Here is an 8,224-nt window from a genome sequence, read left to right as displayed (position 1 = left end):
ATTTATCTTGTTTATCGTGCTTAAGTAGGACTAAAAAGTCCCTTTACCCCAGCAGTCTAAACAAGGTCTCGTATATTTTATGGGTTCAATTGCAATAAATGTAGATGTAATATCCTGCTTGAATAGGACTAAAAAGTCCCTTTAAACCAGCATTCTAAACAAGGATAAACAAGGTCTTATGTATTTTATGGGTTCAATGGCAGCAAATGTAGATATGTAGGTACCTAATAAACTTAGTACTAGTCATAAACCTAGTACCTACCTACGAGTTATTATCTCTGAACAAAACAAACTTTCGGAATTTCTGGTGGAGATGTCAATTTTCCTTTTCATTCTTTGCTATTTCTAGTGGAGATAGCAAATTTCCTTTTCATTATTTTTATTTCTAGTGGAGATGTCAATTTTCCTTTTCATTCTTTGCTATTTCAAGTGGAGATGTCAATTTTCCTTTTCATTCTCTGTTATTTGTAGTGGAGATGTCATTTTCACTTTTCATTCTTAGTAAAGTTATTCCTAGTGGAGATGGCAAATTTTCCTTTTCATTCTTTCTTATTTCCTTCTACGACTTCTAGATCCCGAGATAAATCAATTTAAAAAATACCAGTAAATCGTGAACTTTGACGTCACGGCATAAGCTCCCGAGCAAAGCTCCTTCGCAGGTAACACATTAATGTGTTTGTGCGCATACGTTTCTGCGCATTTTTTTCTGCTCTTCCGCCAGCGTGCTTGCATACAGGCGCTACCTAGCGGACGAAAAAAACAACTGCCTAAAGTCTGACGTCACACACCTTTGAACTCTTTCATTAGAAAAGAAAATAAAAATTGAATTTTCGACCTTTTACATTTATTTTTTCGGAGTTTTGACCTCCGATTTGGATTTTTCCCAACTTTTTACATGTGAATCGACCATTTATTTATAATTTTTACCCATTTGCAACTGTTCTCTTCGTCGGGACGAAGACCATAGCAGTTACAGTCCCCTCTATCAAACCTATCAAAAAAAGAGATCATAAAATTCTTGGTAAGGAGAGCCTTCCCTCCTTAGGAGGGGATGATCGGGCTATTTCCCCACTTTATTCTGAGATCTGAGGTAGGTAATTATAATTCCAAGATAACTAAATCGAGTATCCAAGTATTCAAGTTAAGTACCCAATTATGTTTTAATAGCTGGACGTTTTATTTTAATTCCATATACAATTATAACGTTTGATGATTAGCATGTTAGTACTTTATCCGGTCATGATTGAAGGTCTGCAAACAGAACCAGGGGTTGTTAACCTAAGTATGGTCCGCGGACCAACGATGGTCCGCGGATTTTTGGTTAAAATTGGTTCACAAGGATGTACAAACGTAGATCTAAATTTACTAGTCATTCTAGTCGAACAAAACAGCAATTTCGGGAATTCAATTTTCCTTTTCATTCTCTGTTGTTTCTAGTGGAGATGTCAATTTTGATTTTTATTCCTTGTTATTTCTAGTGGAGGTGTCAATTGTCCTTTTTATTCCTTGTTATTTCTAGTGGAGGTGTCAATTTTCCTTTTTATTCTTTGTTGTTTCTAGTGGAGATGTCAATTTTCCTTTTCATTCTTTGAATATCTAGTGGAGAAACTTGGTCCACAATAATGTACCTCTTATTTGAAAAGAAAATCTACTCTGTTACCTAATACAGAAGAGGTTTGATAGAGGGAACTGTAAGAATCGAGGTCTTATCATCTGGAAGCGATGAGAGAAGGAAAACAGGCTATACATATTAGGAAGTTAGTCGTTCCGAGAACGAACCTTATCTCTGTAGGATAAACTTAACCCCAGACCAAACGGTAATTGAGTCCTCAACCTAGCCACTTCAAAATGGTGAAGAACCCCTGATTTACACTAACATGACATCTTGTTAGGGACTTGGCCACGCGAACTTGGTTATGCAATGCAGAACTCCTTAAGTAAAACTTTTACTGTCGTTAGGTAATAATAATTATCTTCTTCTTTTACTGTAACATTTCCCACGAGTGAGGTCTACAGTTCACAGAACTTAAATCTTGTAACTAGCGATTTTGTGATCTTGTAGACAACCAGTGTGTTTTTAGCCAAAGCTGAAAACAAGTCTGTCTATACATGTGTAGTTATACAATACGGTATGGGATTTTTTAGCCATGAGAAGTAGGTATGCCATGTCAAGAGACTGGTGGTAGCTTTTATAGGACCTTACGCCTTGAACTGTAAATCAGTAGCGTATGTACTTTTTCGGGGGTCCGCTGGCCAAGAATATTTTCAATAGGTACATTATGTAGGTACATCATGGTAACTGATAATGTGGAGATTGGATTTTACGTGCTAACCACTGCATCACTGAAACTGGTATATGAACAAAATACATACCTACCTAGAATTGAAGCCAGGATCTCCGGTGTACAAGTCAAGTGTGAAACCCACTCGGATGCTAGGTATTTGTTGACAGGATGCTTTTACAGCTGATCATTGAGGGTGCATCTTAACATCTGAGGTCAAACCTGTCATCTGAAGGACATTAAGCTGCGTGCAGACAATCTTAACTGATCATCTTAACAACCTACATTGATATGAGTGCAACAATGTAACATAATAGCTTAGGAAATAATACGACCTAAAGGTGTGTCCACACACATAGTTGACGCCGTCGATCGACGTCAGCTGAAACCGTAATATTTTCCCAATTGCAACTCCTCCATTGAAAAAACAAGCAACAACAACAACAACAACAACAACAACAACAACAACAACAACAACAACAACAACCTGAGGTCAATCCTATCATCTGAAGGACATTAAGCTGCGTGCAGACAATCTTAATTGATCATCTTAACAACCTAGATTGGGATGAGTGCAACAATGTAACATAATAGCTTAGGAAATAATACGACCTAAAGCTGTGCCCACACACATAGTTGACGCCGTCGATCGATGTCAGCTGAAACCGTAATATTTTCCCAATTGCAACTCCTCCATTGAAAAAACAAGCAACAACAACAAACCAACATCATTTTTGGATCAATGGTAAATAGTAATACCTGGATAGTTTGATAGGCGATATTGTTTCTTCACCGCCGATAGGTTCATACACGGTAAACATACGCGCTTTGCGGTTCGAAGAACATAGGTTCAATATTTTACATCTTCGTACGAGTGAAAGTTTGATAAGATAAAATACATAAACATTAATGCATGTTCTGAATTAACGCCATAATCGACCTTAGGAGAGAGAGAAAGAGAGGGAGGAGGAAAAATTGAATTTATTTAGTAGGTAATATTTACCTACATTAATTTTATTTATTTATTTACACATTGTACGCCATGGGAGCTGACATTATTAGATTAGCTAATAACAAAACAATAAATCATCTCATGACTCTCATGAGTTAATTTTAACTTAATTAAAGGTTATAGCACTTATACCTAGCTCTTCTAGATTGGAGAAAAAAATCTGTTAGGTCGTCAGCCTAGTTAGCTTAGTTGGTAGTGCGTCTGCCTTGTAAGCGCTAGGCCGCGGGTTCGATTCCCGCCCGGGGCGGATTTTATCAATTTCGCCTGAGGTGCTCAAAGTTCGTTCCCCAACTTTTCAGAAATGTAGTCCGATCGAACTTATTATGTGGCCCGCGAAGTACCTCCCAATGTAGCATGTAGCCCACATACATATGGAAGTTGGAAACCCCTGCCCTATACCTAAGTACTTAATAAATGAGAAAAATTCGTGATGTGCAGTGATCAATATAAACTTTATGTTATTATTTATTTATTACTTCTCCTACAATATTTTCTTTACAATCTCACATTTTGGATTTCTGGCTCTATGGTTCTCCTGACAAAATTTGCACCACCATTTTCGTGATCCTGGTAAAAAGACCTTTAATTTGATATATAGGTCGACCAGGTTTGGAATAAGTCCCTTCTACGGGGACAGACAGACTGACAGACAGACAGACACCGAAGCGAATACAATAGTCCGTCCGTCCACTATACCTTTTATTGTTAGTAATAATAAAGGAAGGACGGACTAAAAAGGGCCTCAACGAGGTGATGGACATTCCAAATTTCATTAAAAACTGACAAACCTTTTGGGTGTTCTAGGAAAGCAAACAGGCCAACTAAATGCGGAACCGTCGAGTTGAAACTTAGAACTTACTTCATTCAGCTCACCAAGCAAAAGGTCCCGGATTCGATTCCATCATTGTGCAAGAATATCCTCCCACACTCGACTCCACTGGTAGTGAAAGGCTGTCGACGCACAATCGTTCAGCTTTGCAAAACCTTTCGGGAGTTCTAGGAAAGCAAACAGGCCAACTAAATGCGGAACCGTCGAGTTGAAACCTAGAACTTACTTCATTCAGCTCACCAAGCAAAAGGTCCCGGGTTCGATTCCATCATTGTGCAAGAATATCCTCCCACACTCGACCCCACTGGTAGTGAAAGGCTGTCGACGCACAATCGTTCAGCTTTGCATATCAATCTTCATTTGAGTTTAATTTACTTGAAATTACTTTTGTTTTTTGTCTTGGAGATTTCCAAAGCAAAGGCTCGTGTGCCAGAAAGAGAGCTGATGAAACCTTTGATTATTAGAGGTTTGACAGAGGGAACTGTAACTGCTAAGGTCTTATCGTCCCGAAATCGATGAGAAAAGGAAGACAGGACAGGAGAAAGACAGCCTTTTTGAGACCAAACCTTATCTGTTTAAGATAAAATTCGCTCCATGCGGGAATCGAACCCGCTTACAAGGCAGAGGCTCTACACTTCAAGGTAACTACACTGGCAGATAAAACCTTTGATTTTATTGGACTTTTGATCACCAAAACCCCCCGAAGTCTAATAAAACCCGATTCTTACTATCCGTTCGAGTCACAGTAAGTTCAACGTGCCCCACACACGTGATTCATACAAATCATTTTGTATGAGTGCCTTGTATTTTCGTGAGTATGCATCATGCGACACATAACTAACAAAATGAATCTTTGTTGGTGGATGTGCCTGTCTTACCAAGCATTGCGTATTATTACATCCCCTCTCCCTGGATCACTGAAGTTAAGCAACTTTGGACGTGATATCCGAATGGATGACAATCTGGGTCGCGTGCTTCTGGCTTTACCGGTCTCATTCAGGTTGTTCATGTGAGTAGGCGTTTAGCTTGTCGCCCAATGGATGGTAAAACCTCCGTCATTAAAGAATTTAGCCAGCCTAGTTAGCTTAGTTGGTAGTGCGTCTGCCTTGTAAGCGCTAGGCCGCGGGTTCGATTCCCGCCCGGGGCGGATTTTATCCTGATGGGATAATGTTCGTTCTCGGAACGGCTGGCTTTCTCCTATCCTGTCTTCCTTCTCTCCTCGATTTCGGGACGATAAGACCATAGCAGTTAAAGTTCCCTCTGTCAAACCTCTTAAAAAAAAAAAAAAAAAAAAAAAAAAAAAAAAAAAAAAAAAAAACTGTTAAAAAAAAAGAATTTAGCGCCATCCTGGTTCGCTTGGAGGGTCGGTCTGCCTTGCAAGTGCTAGGCCACGGGTTCGATTCCGGGGCGGATTTTATCCTGAACAGATAATGTTCGTTCTCGGAACGGTTGGCTCTCTCCTATCTTGTCTTTCTTCTCTTCTCGCTCTCAGGACGATAAGACTAGCAGTTACAGTTCCCTTGAAATAACCCAAATACGTTTCTGAGGTAGAATCTTCTTTTTTTTTACGTCTAGAGCCGCAAAAGCCTCACATTTCGTATTCTAGGACAGATAATTTAACCAAAAGTTTCGTGTTGCAGCCTTGTCACATTTGTGGACTACATACCAAATTTCAAGTCTCTAGCTCATACCATTCCCGAGATATTATTGAAGTACGTCAAAAAGCGGCCGAAATGCCGCCAAGCGTTGCACCGATCTTAACCAAAAGTTTCGTGTCGCATCCTTGTCACATTTGACACCGTTCTCGAGATATTTTGTTTACAGACAGACAGACAGACAGAAGGACAGACGGACAAACAGAAGGACGGACACACGGACCAATGGCTGAAACTTTGTATTTAGGCTCTAGGGACCTCAAAACGTGTTTTGGCACTAAAAACTAAAAACTGACCATCGAAAATTTGACCCGATTACTTTACTTTCCTTCCTATAGGATAAGGAAAGTAAAAAAAAAAAGAAAAAATCTAATGGCCGGGTTCACAAAGTGAGTTTAAACTCCATTTAAGTTTTGGATTAAGCAAGCAATCTGATTGGTTCGAATCGACATTTTGGATATTTGGCGATTTTGTTCGCGGATTTGGCGATTATGTTCGCGGATTTGGCAATTATGTTCGCGGATTCGCGTCCCAAATTGACATTTTGGATATTTGGCAAGCCTACCTCAAAACGTGTTTTGGCACTAAAAACTGACCATCGAAAATTTGACCCGATTACTTTACTTTCCTTCCTATAGGATAAGGAAAGTAGTATTATTATTCTTGTCCTACAACTTTTATAGTTAGGTTAGGCTCGCTGTTATGAAACTGGAAAATGCAGCGTTTGCAAGCGTCATGGCCGGTCATTTTCACAAGCTGCGTTTACACTAGCGTCGACGCGCGACATCGATCGAAGGAATTACGTCCCGTCCACACTTTAAACTTTTTTTCCAGTTTCCATCAAGATCCTTTGATCCAGTTTCCACGAGGGATTACTTAATTTGGGAGTGGAGCGAAGAATAGAGAAAAAAGGAAGCACAAGATAGACGGAAATGAAGGAGTAAAATACAAGATGGAAACGGCGCGCCGAACCCAAATAGAATTGGGATAAGGTAGAGCAAAAGAAGAGGAGATGTCGATTGAATCCGGTAGATAGTATAACAGGCCCTACCTAGATAGTATAAGCCTCCATTAAGAGATTCTTGTAGGCCCGATTGGGCCAAATAAATACCAAAGAGTTAAACTTGTTTGCCAAATTTAGTCAAACCATTCTAGGGTTATGGCGAAAGAAATAATTTGAAGGTCCGATCGGACCCAAACCCAAAATGTAAATTTTGTTGAACAAGTTTGCCAAATTTGATCAAAATTGGAAAGACCGTCTAGCAGTTATGGCAAAACGGACAAACTTAATGTAAACTAAATGCAAAAAATTTCGCCTTGGTTGGTAACTGCTAGGCCGCGGTTTCGATTCCCGCCCGGAGCGGATTTTATCCTGACCGGATAATGTTCGTTCTTAGAACGGCTTAAAAAAGAAAAATAATAATAAAATCGAGTTTAAATTTAGAAGTTCAGAACCTATCCCAATAACCAAGTTCAACTAGGTATAAAAGGATTGTTTCAAATAAAAAACAAGTTAAGTAAAACCATGTAAAAATACCCAATTAAAGCTCTTTACAGTTTTTACGACAATCGGAGAATCGGTTTAAGCGGCCATTCAAAACCGCCGCACTGGAATTATGCAATGGGCAACCGGTTTAAACCAACGGGTTTAAAAATAACGGTCAAGATCTCAATGTCATTACTAGTACTTAGAACTGGTTCTGAGAGCAAATGGATGCGATAGGGCAGAGCCATTTTAATTATTATTATCTTTTAGCTTTTATTATTATGACTATTATTATTAAATTATGTTCTTATAATATAAGATTATTATTATTTATCTATTTGCTACTGGCTAATACATAAGATGCATTTTTCTAATGACCTTGAAGTAGCTGTGGCTATTAACCCCAGATATAGCTATCACAGATACCATCGCCAGCCTAGTTAGCTTGGTTGGTGGCGTGTCTGCATTCTGCATTGTAAGCGCTAAGCCGCGGGTTCGATTCCCGCCCGGGACGGATTTTATCCTGATGGGATAATGTTCGTTCTCGGAACGGCTGGCTTTCCTCCTATCCTGTCTTCCTTCTCTCTTCGTTGGACGATAAGACCCTAGCAGTTACAGTTCCCTCTGTCAAACCTCTTAAAAAAAAAAAAAAAAAAAAAAAAAAAAAAAATAACGGTGAAGCACATAATGCCGATTTTGCGTAATTTAAAGGTTATCGTGCCTGCCTCGTAAGCGGTAGGTCGCGGGTTCGATTCCCGCCCCGGTCGAATTTACTACCCTGTTCTCCTTTTCTCTTCGATTTCGTTACCACCAGACCTCAGCAGTCACCGACAGTTTCCTCTATCAAATATTTTTTCAACCATCTCCCCCTTCAACGTATTCGCCACAGATCAAATTCAAATTGTGCTGAAAAAGTCTGATGGAATTTCATCAACGTCAAAAGTCAATTTTAGTAAAAAA

General features: G+C 39.3%; 1 protein-coding gene across 3 annotated transcripts in view; it reads left to right on the top strand.

Moving 5' to 3' along the window:
• The window catches only part of LOC103508882, a 37,101-nt gene that overhangs the window by 12,087 nt on the left and 16,790 nt on the right, over positions 1-8,224 (top strand). The window lies entirely within an intron of this gene.

Source organism: Diaphorina citri, unplaced genomic scaffold (genome assembly GCF_000475195.1).
Source record: "Diaphorina citri unplaced genomic scaffold, Diaci psyllid genome assembly version 1.1 scaffold444, whole genome shotgun sequence".
Taxonomy (NCBI): domain Eukaryota; kingdom Metazoa; phylum Arthropoda; class Insecta; order Hemiptera; family Psyllidae; genus Diaphorina; species Diaphorina citri.
This window is presented reverse-complemented; position numbering and strand designations above follow the sequence as displayed.